The following is a 14,512-nucleotide window of genomic DNA, read 5'->3' as shown; positions in this document are numbered from 1 at the left end:
TTTTCAACCCAACTTATTGTGGGAAGCTTGTGGAAGGCTACCCGAAACATTTGACCCAAGTTAACAATTTAAAGGCAACGCTACAAATACTAATTTAGTGTATGTAAACTTCTGACCACTGGGAATGGTGATGAAAGAAATAAAAGCTTAAATAAATCACTCTCTTACTATTATTCTGACTTTTCACATTCTTAAAATATAGTGGTGATCCTAATTGACTAAGACAGGGTATTTTACTAAGGATTAAATGTCAGGAATTGTGAAAAACTGAGTTTAAATGTATTTGGTAAGGTGTACATAAACTTCTGACTTCAACTGTACTCCATGCTGTACCTCCATGATACTGATGTAGTAGGAGAAGGGGTGACTACAGTTGATATATTATATATAGTATATAGTATTATTGTACCTCCATGATGCTGATGTAGTAGGAGAAGGGGTGACTACAGTTGATATAATTATATATAGTATTACTGTACCTCCATGATGCTGATGTAGTAGGAGAGGGGTGACTACAGTTGAATATTATATATATAGTTATAGTATTACTGTACCTCCATGATGCTGATGTAGTAGGAAGAAGGGGTGACTACAGTTGGTATATTATATATAGTATATAGTATTACTGTACCTCCATGATGCTGATGTAGTAGGAGAAGGGGTGACTACAGTTGATATATTATATATAGTAATAGTATATAGTATTAATGTACCTCCATGATGCTGATGTAGTAGGAGAGGGGGTGACTACAGTTGATATATTTATATATAGTATATAGTATTACTGTACCTCCATGATGCTGATGTAGTAGGAGAAGGGGTGACTACAGTTGGTATATTATATATAGTATATAGTATTACTGTACCTCCATGATGCTGATGTAGTAGGAGAAGGGGTGACTACAGTTGGTATATATATATAGTATAATAGTATTACTGTACTCCATGATGCTGATGTAGTAGGAGAAGGGGTGACTACAGTTGATATATTATATATAGTATTAGTATAGTATACTGTACTCCATGATGCTGATGTAGTAGGAGAAGGGGTGACTACAGTTGATATTTATAATATAGTAATAGTATAATAGTATTAAGTACCCATGATGCTGATGTAGTAGGAGAAAGGGTGACTACAGTTGATATATTATATAATAGTATATAGTAATTACTGTACCTCCATGATCTGATGTAGTAGGAGAAGGGGTGACTACAGTTGATATAGTATATATGTATAATAGTATTACTGTACCTCATGATGCTGACATAGTAGAAGAAGGGGTGACTACAGTTGAATATATTATATTATAGTATATAGTATTACTGTACCTCCATGATGCTGATGTAGTAGGAGAAGGGTGACTACAGTTGATATATTATATATAGTAATATATATTACTGTACTCCATGATCTGATGTAGTAGGAGAAGGGGTGACTACAGTTGATATATTATATATAGTATATAGTATTGCTGTACCTCCATGATGCTGATGTAGTAGGAGAAAGGGTGACTACAGTTGTATATTATATATAGTAATAGTATATAGTATTACTGTACCTCCATGATGCTGATGTAGTAGGAGAAGGGTGACACAGTGATATATTATATATAGTAATAGTATATAGTATTACTGTAACCTCCATGATGCTGATGTAGTAAGAGAAGGGTGACTACAGTTGATATATTATATATAGTAATAGTATATGTATTACTGTACCTCCATGATGCTGATGTTGTAGGAGAAGGGGTGACTACAGTTGATATATTATATATAGTAAGTAGTATATGTTTCTGTACCTCCATGATGCTGATGTAGTAAGAGAAGGGGTGACTACAGTTTGATAATATTATAATATAGTATTCTGTACCTCCATGATGCTGATGTAGTAGGAGAAGGGGTGACTACAGTTGATATATTATATAGTATATATAAGTATTACTGTACCTCCATGATGCTGATGTAGTAGGAGAAGGGTGACTACAGTTGATATATTATAAGTATATAGTATTACTGTACCTCCATGATGCGATGTAGTAGGAGAAGGGGTGATGCGGAGGCCTTTGACCATGATGTCTGACAGGTGTAGGGTAGAGCATCAGGTGATCTCGGCTGACTTCAGCAGCTCCTCATAGTACTTCCTCTCATCCTCCTTCAAACGTGGTCTCACTGGACAGACAGGGGGGAGAGGACAGACCGTCAGATGCAGACAGGGGGGCCAGTAGGACAAGACCAGTCAGATCAGACAGGGACAGGGTAGGACAGACACACTCATATCAGACAGGGACAGGGTAGGACAGACACTCATATCAGACAGGACAGGGTAGGAGCAGACACACTCATATCAGACAGGACAGGGTAGGACAGACACTCATCTCAGACAGGGACAGGGTTAGGACGACACTCATATCAGATACAGGGACAGGGTAGGACAGACACACTCAGATCAGACAGGGACAGGGTAGGACAGACACCCATATCAGACAGGGACAGGGAAGGACAGACACTCATATCAGACAGGACAGGGAGGACGACAGCTCATATCAGACAGGGACAGGGAAGGACAGACACCCATATCAGAACAGGGACAAGGGAAGGAAGACCACTACCTCATATCAGACAGGGACCAGGGTAGGACAGACACTCATATAGACAAGGGACAGGGTAAGGACAGACACTCATATCGATGGGACAGGGTAGGACAGCACGCATATGCAGACAGGGACAGGGAGGACAGACACACTCATATCAGACAGGGACAGGGTAGGACAGACACTCATATCAGATAGGGACAGGGTAGGACAGACACTCATATCAGACAGGGACAGGGAAGGACAGACACTCATATCAGATCAGGGACAGGGAAGGAAGCAGACATTTGCGTGCATATAGGACAGGGCACGGTTAAGGACTGAGAACACATCATATCGCAGACAGGGACACTTCCGGGTAGGAGGACACTCATAATCAGACGGGACAGGGTAAGGACAGACACACTCAGAATCAAGACAGGGACAGGTAGGACAGACAGGCCATGCCGTCAGTCAATGACAAGCAATATCATGAAAGTGCGGACCACCAGAAGGACAACACGCACGATACATACTCAGACAGGGACAGGGTAGGCACAGTACAACTCATCAGATAGGGACAGGGTAGGAAGCACTGAGCATCATAGCTAGGGACAGTGGAGAACACTCATATAGTCCTGGAGGGACAGGGTAGGACAGACACTATATAACAGACAGGGAAGGGAACATAAACATCATATCAGACCAGGGGACAGGGTAAGGAAGACACCACAACACTCCATAATCAGACTCATAAGGGAACGGGACATACAACACTCATACAGACGAACCCTACGGGTCTGCTGATTCTTGAGTTGTACGTGCTGTGCCTGACAGGGCTCAGGCTGTCTCACTAAAGTACACTGGAGTGTCTTCTAGTCCGTCCACCTCCATATCAGATAGGCACCAGGGTGGACAGACACTCATCCGTCTATCTCTGATACTGAGTGTCTGTCCCTCCCCCGATCATCCCCTTCAGACATGTAGTGAATGCAGTGGGTATCGTCGAGGTCCTAAACAAGCCACTCATATCAGACTCCTACCCCGCGTACAGTGAGACAGGACTGAGTGTTCTTGCGTGATCCCTGAGAAACTACCCTGCAGAACACTCAGCGTTCATCCATCGTCGGAGACGCGCGATGGTAAGTGTATGCTGTGACATAAAATACAACAGTAACTTCCATCCACTCTCTGGAGTGTCTCTGTACCTCTAAACTCAGATCAGAGAGACGGGGTACCAGGCCGGACAAGTGAGACACTTCATATGCTGATTCCTGTAAGCTAGTCTATTGTCCCTAAAGAGCCCACGGGCTGCTGTAGAGCGACACACCGTCTCTAGCTGGATCTGGAGTGTCTCTTCTGTCCTAGAGACACTCCAAATCAGATAGCCGGGTAGGAACAGGAGACACTCAGAGTAGACCGTGGGGTGGACAGATCCACTCAGATCAGAGAGACGGGGTAGGACAGAGACAAACTCAGATAGACCGGGTAGGACTGAGGACACTCCTATCAGAGAGACGGGGTAGGAACAGACAACTCAAGATACAGAATAGACGGGGTAAACGGAGACCAGAGACAAAGCCAAGAAAAACGCCCTCAGACTCAGAGAGACAGGGCACGGGTAACCAATCTTGCACGTACATCGATACTGAGATTGGTCAATTTTTGCTAAGTTATAAAAATAAATAAAAAATGGAAATAAGACATTTACATAAGTATTAAGTCCCTTTACACAGTACTTTGTTGAAGCACATTTGGCAGCGATTACAGCCTTGAGTCCTCTTAGGGATGACGCTACAAGCTTGGCACAGTCTCTGAATGTCGTTGAGTGGCCCAGCCAGACCACRGACTTGAACATGACCGAACATCTCTGGAGAGACCTAATTAGCTGTGCAGCGACGCTCCTCATCCAACCTGACAGAGCGTGAGAGGATCTGCAGAGAAGAATGGGAGAAACTCCCCAAATACAGGTGTGCCAAGCTTGTGGCGTCATACCCAAGAAGAWTCAATGCTGTAATCACTGCCAAAGGTGCTTCTACAAAGTACTGAGTAAAGGGTCTGAATACTTATATAATTTGTATTTTTTTATATATACAGAAGCAGAAATGTCTAAAAAAACTGTTTTTGCTTTGTCATTATGGGTTATTGTGTGTAGATTGATGAGGGAAAAAACCATTTAATCCATTTTAGAATAATGCTGTAACGTAATAAAATGTGGACAAAGTCAAGGGGTCTGAAWAGTTTCCTAATGCATTGAATATATTTATATTCCTGTCTCTGACAATGCTCGTTATATTTCTTAATTTCTTTTTTATATTCTGGATTATGTGTGTATTGTATTTTTGTTATTGCTAGGTATTACTGCACTGTTGCAGYTAGAAACACAAGAATGTCGATGCTCCTGCGATAACAATTACAAAACTGTGTACGCGACCAATAAACTTTGATTTGAGGCCTGGGTCTATGGACCGTTAGGCCTACCAGACAATAACAGATGATTTCAGAATAATGCATTTATACCGAGCCATAAATGATTTATGATTGGTTATAATTGAATGGATATAAGTGTATGAGATACGAGCCTGTGCTCACCCTGAAAAATGGGGTGGATATTATAGTCATCGTAGTCATTATATAGTCATTATACAGCATCGTTATTCTGACAAGCCTGAGATTTCCATGCTGACCCCTCCCACGCTGACCCCTCCCACGCTGACCCCTCCCACGCTGACTCCTCCCACGCTGACTCCTCCCACGCTGACTCCTCCCACGCTGACTCCTCCCACGCTGACTCCTCCCATGGTGACTCACCTAGGGTTATTGCGGGAACCTTAGCTGGTTGCGGATACTGTACAACTGCACATGTTTCTCATATTCACGCTGCGAGTTCCCAACACTCTGTAAATGAAAACAGGACATTGAGGTGAATCAATATACAGTAACATATACAGTAACCCAGTAAGCATGATTGCATACAGTAAGTATTATACCACAGATGTCTCAAGTTATGAGGGAGCGTGCTGTTGGCATGCTGACTGCAGGAATGTCCACCAGAGCTGTTGCCAGAGAAGGTAAATGTTAATTTCTCTACCATAAGCCACCTGTTGTTTTACAGAATTTGGCATTACCAACTGGCCTCACAACCTCAGACCACGTGAGCCCAGGACCTCATCATGTTGCGTTTATTATTCTGTTTAGTAGTTACTCCACTCCATAGGATTAATGTTCCCACACGGACCTATTTCCATGTAACATCGCGTTTAACAGAAAAAACTGACGGAAGACAGAGTGGACTACCTGTGCTAATTAGCAGGGTTGGGGAGTAACGGATTACTAAAAAATCTGTAACTGTAATCCATTACCAGCAAAAATATTGTAATCAGATTACAGATMSTTTTTTTTWAAACRAGATGATTACTTCGAAGATTAATTWATTTGTATTATTTTTTAAACCAGTGGACCAACAGTGAAACATGTGCTCTTGCAACACCTGCATAATGTGGACACCAGCCTATGGAATAAAAGTGGGGCTTTTATTGCTCAATCTAATTCATGCTGACAACATTCTTTATCCATAGGCCTAATGGAGACATGCTCAAACCCACCCACTTTTGATAGATATAAAGGGACAATCTGTAGTTGCTACGTCCATTTTTGGACTTATAAATTATATATATTAAATGTAAAGATATATTTTAATCATATTACTATATGTAGTAGAAAGCGATGAGTTAGAAGAAGCCTACATAACCAACCCATAAAGTAAAATGTAAACATCCATATATGGCCAGCTATGTAAACTTTAACATTGATTTATCCTGCTATAGATGTAGTTCAGTTGGTAACATACGTTTATGTCTTCTTCTAATGCCTCTTAAGAGGAAMGTMATCTAAAAGTAATTGAATGTAATCAGATTAYGTTACTRARTTTGGGYAATCCAAAAATTACGTTACTGATTACAATTTYGGACAGGTAACTAGTAACMGTAMCGGATTACATTTAGAAAGTAACCTAGGCAACCCTATTAGCTCAATCAATCAAATGTATTTATAAARCTCTTTTTACATCAGCCGATGTCACAAAGWGCTGTACAGAAACCCAGYMTAAAACCCCAAACAACAAGCAATGCAGRTGTAGAAGCATCTCTGAACGCCTGTGTGTAAACGGAAAACATAGGCTACAAACATGTTGGCACTAAAAATACTGTCTGCTGCAATGGAGTTAAAACTGTGTACATACAGTAAGTGTAGTTTACATTTGTGAAATTATTTTGATGTGATATGAAAGTAGAGGGATTTATTTTTCTCGAACCATACCGCAACTGATTCACTTTTAGATGGAGTATTTGGCTGTTTTGGCTTCCAGAACCAATTAGCCCTTTAAACAGAACATATAAGGTCCTTGGACGAAGGAATAACGTTATTGGGCTAGCCAGCTACCTAGCTAATGGAGCTGYGCTTTAGTGATGCTTTCAGGTTATTGACACTGTTGTTGCAGATGCGCCGGGGACTGATCAGCTATTTATAAACGCACGGAGAACGTTAACGGACAGATGTAGCTAGCCAGCTGTGGTAAAACCTGTTAGCAATATCACATACCTGTTTGACATTTGCTGGTAGCTTGTTCCACGGATAATTCTGCCTAATGTGGAATTCAACGTCTGTGTTCATTGCTTGAGTGAATGTGGATCCACGATACGATAACTATAGTCCAAGATAACTATATTTCCTAAACATAAAAAATCGACAAATTAAACTTGATATTTCAAACGTTTCCTATTTTCCTTTTTGATAAATATTCACTTCCTTGTTGTATTTTCGTCACCTTTTTGGCTAAATTCGTCACTTCCGTCCAAGACGTGACCAACGGATGATGAATGGTCGATGAGGGACGGCAGTTGAAGTGAACACTGATACAATTATTTTTGCATCAAACTCRATGTAAATGTTTTTGTGTCAATTAAGAAAATCATACGGTTGGCTCCCTTCCAGTAATGTCTACTCGACCTTGTAAAGTAAATGTCYATAATTCTTTCTAACGTCGAGCATAATGGTCATATAAACGGTCTGGCTGGTGGCTACTAATGTCAAACTATCACACATGTCCACATGAAACTGGTTCAACAAAGTCTAATTGACAAATGTTTAAACGTTATCAAACGTATGAGATATAAATAAATAACCTCCAGTTGGTCTGATATGACAATGTTTTTGCATTTGACCACATAGATATTCCAACTTGCATACTGTATAAATTCATGACATAAATCAACTGTCTGAAATGCTGGACTGGCAGTCAACCTTGCCACAGGCTTTCAGTGTGAGAAGACGCAGAGCTCAAAGATGAGTAAAAGCACCGCAACTCACTTGCTGCATCCCAATGACTCACTATAGTGCACTACTTTTGACCAGAACCATATGGGCGCTGGTCAACAGTAGTTCACTATATAGGGAATAGGGTGCCATAGGCTCAAGTACTTGGTAAACCAACCATTATAACAGTGTTGGGGTGCAGCTCTTGGTAACCAACAAGTTAAACAGTGTTGGGGCTAAGCTAATGGTAACCAACCAGTATAAACAGTGTTGGGGTGCAGCTCTTGGTAACAACCAGTATAACAGTGTTGGGTGAGCTCTTGGTAACCAACCAGTATAGAACAGTGTTGGGGTACAGCTTTGGTAACTGAGCAATCCAGTAAAGCATACATAAGCAAAACATAGAACAGTGTTGGGGTGCAGCTCTTGGTAACCAACCAGTATAAACAGTGTTGGGGTGCAGCTCTTGGTAACCAACCAGTATAAACAGTGTTGGAGTGCAGCTCTGACTACAACTAGCTGCCTAGTAGCTGACGTCTTACTCTAATTTGTATTTTATTTAACCTTTATTTAACTAGGCAAGTCAGTTAAGAACTAATTCTTATTTACAATGACGGCCTACCCCGGGCGAATCTGGGCCAATTGTGCGCCGCCCTATGAGCTCCCAATCACGGCCGGTTGTGATACAGCCTGGAATTGAACCAGGGTCTACACCGTTCACACGATATGGATGTAAATACCCTCAAATTAAAGCTGAAAGTCTATACTACTAGCTCATATTCGAGTTATAACTTCAACTCCAATATGCTGTGGTAGATAGCTAAAATAATAATAACTTGGTCAATGTCCAAATATTTATGGACCTGACTGTATATAGTGGACTACTTTTGACCAGGGCTCATAGTGTAGTAGTAGTGCCATAGGGAATAGGGTGCTATTTGGGATGCAGGTGAAAATACAGCTATAGGAAAAGGATTCTGATTATATAGATGAAAATACAGCTATAGGATAAGGAGTCTGATTCTATAAATGAAAATACAGCTATAGGATAAGGACAGCATTCTGATTCTATAGATGAGTTCAGAGCTAAAGGATAAGGACAGCATTCTGATTCTGTAGATGAGTTCAGAGCTAAAGGATAAGGACAGCATTCTGATTCTGTAGATGAGTTCAGAGCTATAGGAAAAGGATTCTGATTCTATAGATGAGTTCAGAGTACTAGGATGGGGATAGATCAAGGATGGGCAACTGGTATTTTTTGCCCCCCTTTCGTAGGACCTCGGACTAAAAAAAGAATTAAAAACATTTTTGGGGTGTGGACTCCGTCGGGGTCTCAAATTACTGTTGAGAGTTAGAATAGTAGAATACAGAAGCTGTAATTTCGAAGTTTGGTTGTGCGTCATTAGTTTTTCTCTTGTTATGTCAGATTGTAAGTTAGTCTTGCGGCCTTGAAGTAATCATGGTCGAAATACTGTCTGGAAGACCCCCATTGATTTTGTTAGTGTATCAGAGTTATTATGGGTGATTCCCCTTGCCACTTCATTGTAAACCAATTCGTTTTGGGGTTTTTGTTTTGTCTTGCCTTGCCTTACTCAACATGGAATCTTACTGGCTGGTTTGCGAGGCTTGCTTACAAGGGTCCATGCTGTTTCCTATCAGATAATAAATATATCCATGTTGTTTCCTATCAGATAATAAATATATCCATGTTGTTTCCTATCAGATAATAAATATATCCATGTTGTTCTTCCTATCAGATATAATATATCCATGTTGTTTATATCCAGGTAGGTGAGTAGGTTGTAGATCTGACTATAGTTGTAGATCTGACTGTGTTGTAGATCTGGTTTGTAGTTGTAGATCTGGTTTTGTAGTTTTGATAAGGAATTTATATGCTTAAGGTAATGATTAAAGAATTCCACCTGAAACGTAACTATTAGTGTTATTAGTTTATGTAGCATGTATAATGAATGATTAAAGTACTAAACATAATGCCAATAAGGTTTGGGAGAGAAATGTGTGTGTGTGTGTCTAACAAAATACCGAGAACAATTCAACTGTGTTTGACCCGACCTGGCTAGAACTCTGAGAAACGTATGAAGTAGGACAGGGGTCTTACAAGGTTCCTCTAATCTCGGGGAATGGAACTGCCGGCTTGGTAGTGATAAACAGTGGATACAACTCACCTACTGATCGTGGTATGTATGTGTGTAGGATATCTACTGTTTGTGTGAAGGTATGTGCGTAAATAGGGATGAGTTATAAAATGGATGTCTTTGTATTATGGACTTCAGAATGTTCTCTGAATCAACTGTACGGCCTTTTGCATGAGCTGAGTCTTTGCTAATTATTATTAACCCAGGTCTACAAACCTTGGGGATTGGTCAAAGCTTAAATAATTGTTAGTTATAATCATTGGGATTGAAAATTCTCATGACAGTTATAGATCTGGTTTGTAGTTATAGATCTGACTATAGTTGTAGACGGATTATAGTTGTAGACGGACTATAGTTATAGATCTGAATGTGGTTATAGATCTGATTTGTTTTTATAGATCTGACTGTAGTTGTAGATCTGGTTTGTAGTTATAGATCTGACTGTCGTTATAGATCTGAATGTGGTTATAGATCTGATTTGTTTTTATAGATCTGACTATAGTTGTAGATCTGGTTTGTAGTTATAGATCTGACTATAGTTGTAGACGGACTATAGTTGTAGACGGATTTAGTTGTAGACGGACTATAGTTATAGATCTGATGTGGTTATAGATCTGATTTGTGTTTATAGAGCCGACTGTCGTTATAGATCTGGTTTGTAGTTATAGATCTGACTGTCGTTATAGATCTGGTTTGTAGTTATAGATCTGACTGTCGTTATAGATCTGAATGTGGTTATAGATCTGATTTGTGTTTATAGATCTGACTGTAGTTGTAGATCTGGTTTGTGGTTGTAGATCTGAATGTGGTTACAGATCTGGTTTGTGTTATAGTTATAGATCGGACTGTAGTTGTAGATCTGACTAAATAGTTGTAGATCTGACTGTAGTTGTAGATCTGACTGTAGTTGTAGACTCTGACTGTAGTTGTAGATGGACTGTAGTTGTTAGATCTGACTGTAGTTGTAGTCTGACTGTAGTTGTAGATCGGACTGTAGTTGTAGATGACTGTAGTTGTAGATCTGACTGTAGTTGTAGATCTGACTATAGTTGTAGATCTGACTGTAGTTATAGATCTGGCGACAGTTGAAGGTCTGACTATAGTTATAGATCTGGTTTGTAGTTATAGATATGACAATGTTTAAGGCCACAGACAGACAGAAATATTTTCTCTGCACAGCCAAGGACATAGACAGAAGCTCTTCTCTTCCCCCATGTGGACAAAATGGGTAAGTCCTCAGTTACCCAGAGTATCTGAGCAACAGAGCAGAATTAACACATTGTTCATCAGAGGTAGGACCAGCCAAGTCCTAAGGGGTACTCAGGGTTTTCTAACGCTAACCAGACAATGCTGAAACGTCTATCCATGGGTGAGACAGTGCCACATTTTCATTTGTGCCGAAATCAAAATTAAATGAACGTTTTCTTGCTAATTCAGCAGGCTATGTTGTGAAATAGGCTTTTAGAACCACATAATGGATTTAATGTCTTCAATTAATTAATTTAATTAACCTCTTGGCAGGTTTGTTGTGGTGCCATATTCTTTCCAGTTTTCAATAATGGATTTAATGGTGCTCCGYGGGATGTTCAAAGTTTCTGATATTTTTTTTATAACCCAACCCTGCTCTGTACTTCTCCACAACTTTGTCCCTGACCTGTTTGGAGAGCTCCTTGGTCTTCATGGTGCAGCTTGCTTGGTAGTGCCCCTTGCTTAGTGGTGTTGCAGACTCTGGGGCCTTTCAGAGCAGGTGAATATATTCTGAGATCATGTGACAGATCACCTAGTGGTGTTGCAGACTAAAATTGAGCTTTTTAGCCATCAAGGAAAACGCTGTCTGACGCAAACCCAACACYTCTCATCACCCCGAGGACACCATCCCCACAGTGAAGCGTGGTGACAGTAACATGCTGTGGGTATGTTTTTTAATCGGCAGGGACTGGGAAACTGGTCAGAATTGAAGGAATGATGGATGGCGCTAAATACAGGGAAGTTCTTGAGAGAAACCTGTTTCAGTCTTCCAGAGATTTGAGACTGGGATGGAGGTTCACCTTCCCGCAGGACAATGACCCTGAGCATACTGCTAAAGCAACACTCGAGTGGTTTAAGGGGAAACATTTAAATGTCTTGGAATGGCCTAGTCAAAGCCCAGACCACAATCCAATTGAGAATCTGTGATGTGACTTAAAGATTGCTGTATACCAGCGGAACCCATCCAACTTGAAGGAGCTGGAGCAGTTTTGCCTTGAAGAATGGGTAAAAATCCCAGTGGCTAGATGTGCCAAGCTTATAGAGACATACCCCACGAGACTTGCAGCTGTAATTGCTGCAAAAGGTGGTTCTACAAAGTATTGACTTTGTTTGTCCGTGATGTGTACTCCGAGGAACTTAAAACTTTCCACCTTCTCAACTACTGTCCCGTCGATGTGGATGGGGAGCTGCTCACTCTGCTGTTTCCTGAAGTCCACGATCATCTCCTTTGTTTTGTTGACGTTGAGTGAGAGGTTATTTTCCTGACACCACACTCCGAGGTCCCTCACCTCCTCTCTGTAGGCTGTCTCGTCGTTGTTGGTAATCAAGCCTACCAGCGTAGTGTCATCTGCAAACTTGATGATTGAGTTGGAGGCGTGCACGGCCACGCAGTTGTGAGTGAACAGGGAGTACAGGAAGGGGCTGAGCACGCACCCTTGTGGGGCCCCAGTGTTGAGGATCAGCGGGGTGGAGATGTTGTTCCCTACCCTCACCACCTGGGGGCGACCCGTCAGAAAGTCCAGGACCCAGTTGCACAGGGCGGGGTCGAGACCCAGGGTCTCAAGCTTAATGATGAGTTTGGAGGGTATTATGGTGTTGAATTCTGAGCTGTAGTCAATGAAGAGCATTCTTACATAGGTATTTCTCTTGTCCAAATGGGATAGGGCAGTGTGATGGCGATTGTATCGTCTGTGGCCCTATTGGGGCGGTAAGCAAATTGGAGTGGGGCTAGGGTATCAGGTAAGGTGGAGGTGATATGATCTTTGACTAGTCTCTCAAAGAACTTCATGATGACAGAAGTGAGTTCTATGGGGCGATAGTCATTTAGTTCAGTTACCTTTGCTTTCTTGGGAACAGGRACAATGGTGGCCATCTTGAAGCATGTGGGGACAGCAGACTGGGATAGGGATTGATTGAATGTTCGTAAACACACCAGACAGCTGGTCTGCGCATGCTCTGAGGATGCGACTAGGGATGCTGTCTGGGCCGGCAGCCTTGCGAGGGTTAACACGTTTAAATGTCTCACGTSGAAGGAGAGCCCACATTCCTTGGGAGCCACGTCGGTACTCTATTATCTTCAAAGCAGGCAAAGATGTATAGCTTATCTGGGTGCAAGACGTCAGTGTTCGCAATGTGGCTGGTTTTCCTTTTGTAATCTGTGATTGACTGTAGACCCTGCCACATAAGTCTCGTGTCTGAGCCGTTGAATTGTGACTCTACTTTGTCTCTATACTGGCGCTTTGCTTGTTTGATTGCCTTGGAGGGAATAGTTACACTGTTTGTATTCAGTAATGTTTCCAGTCGCCTTGCCATGATTAAATGCCGTGGTTCGCGCTTTCAGTTTTGCGTGAATGCTGCAATCAATCCACAGTTTCTGGTTAGGGAAGGTTTTAATAGTCACAGTGAGTACAACATCTCCGATGCACTTCCTTATAAACTCGCTCACTGAGTCAGCGTATACATCAATGTTGTTGTCTGAGGTTACCCGGAACATATCCCGGTCCACGTGATCGAAGCAATCTTGAAGCGTGGAATCCGATTGGTCAGACCAGCGTTGGATAGACCTAAGCACGGGCGTGACCTGTGAGTTTCTGCCTTTAGCAGGGGAGCAACAAGATGGAGTCATGGTCAGATTTGCCGAAGGGAGGGCATGGGAGGGCTTTGTATTCATAATGGAAGTTAGAGTAGCAATGGTCCAGAATGCTCGTGTCGCGCATTCGTTATGCTGATAGAATTTAGGAAGCCTTGTTCTCAGATTAGCTTTGTTAAACTCCCCAGCTACAATAAATGCAGTCTCAGGATATATGGTTTCCAGTTTACATAGAGTCCAGAGAAGTTATTTCAGGGCCGTCGAGGTATCTGCTTGGGAGGGAATATACACAACTGTGATTATAATCGAAGAAAATTCTCTTGGTAGATAATGTGGTCGCATTTGATTGTAAGGAATTCTAGGTCAAGTGAACAAAAGGACTTGAGTTCCTGTATGTTGTTATAATTACACCATGAGTCGTTAATCATAAGGCATACACCCCCGCCTTTCTTCTTATCAGAGAGATGTTTGTTTCTGTCTGCGCAATGCATGAAGAAACTGGGTGGCTGTACCGACTCTGACAACATATCCCGAGTGAGCCATGTTTCCATGAAACAGAGAATGCTACAATCTCTGATGTCTCTCTGGCCCTAATTTCATCCACCTTCTWTCTAGAGATTGGACATTGGTGAGTA

Source organism: Salvelinus sp. IW2-2015, unplaced genomic scaffold (genome assembly GCF_002910315.2).
Source record: "Salvelinus sp. IW2-2015 unplaced genomic scaffold, ASM291031v2 Un_scaffold4483, whole genome shotgun sequence".
In the NCBI taxonomy this organism is placed as follows: Eukaryota; Metazoa; Chordata; class Actinopteri; order Salmoniformes; family Salmonidae; genus Salvelinus; species Salvelinus sp. IW2-2015.
The sequence above is the reverse complement of the archived record's forward strand: the minus strand, read 5'-3'. Positions refer to the sequence as shown.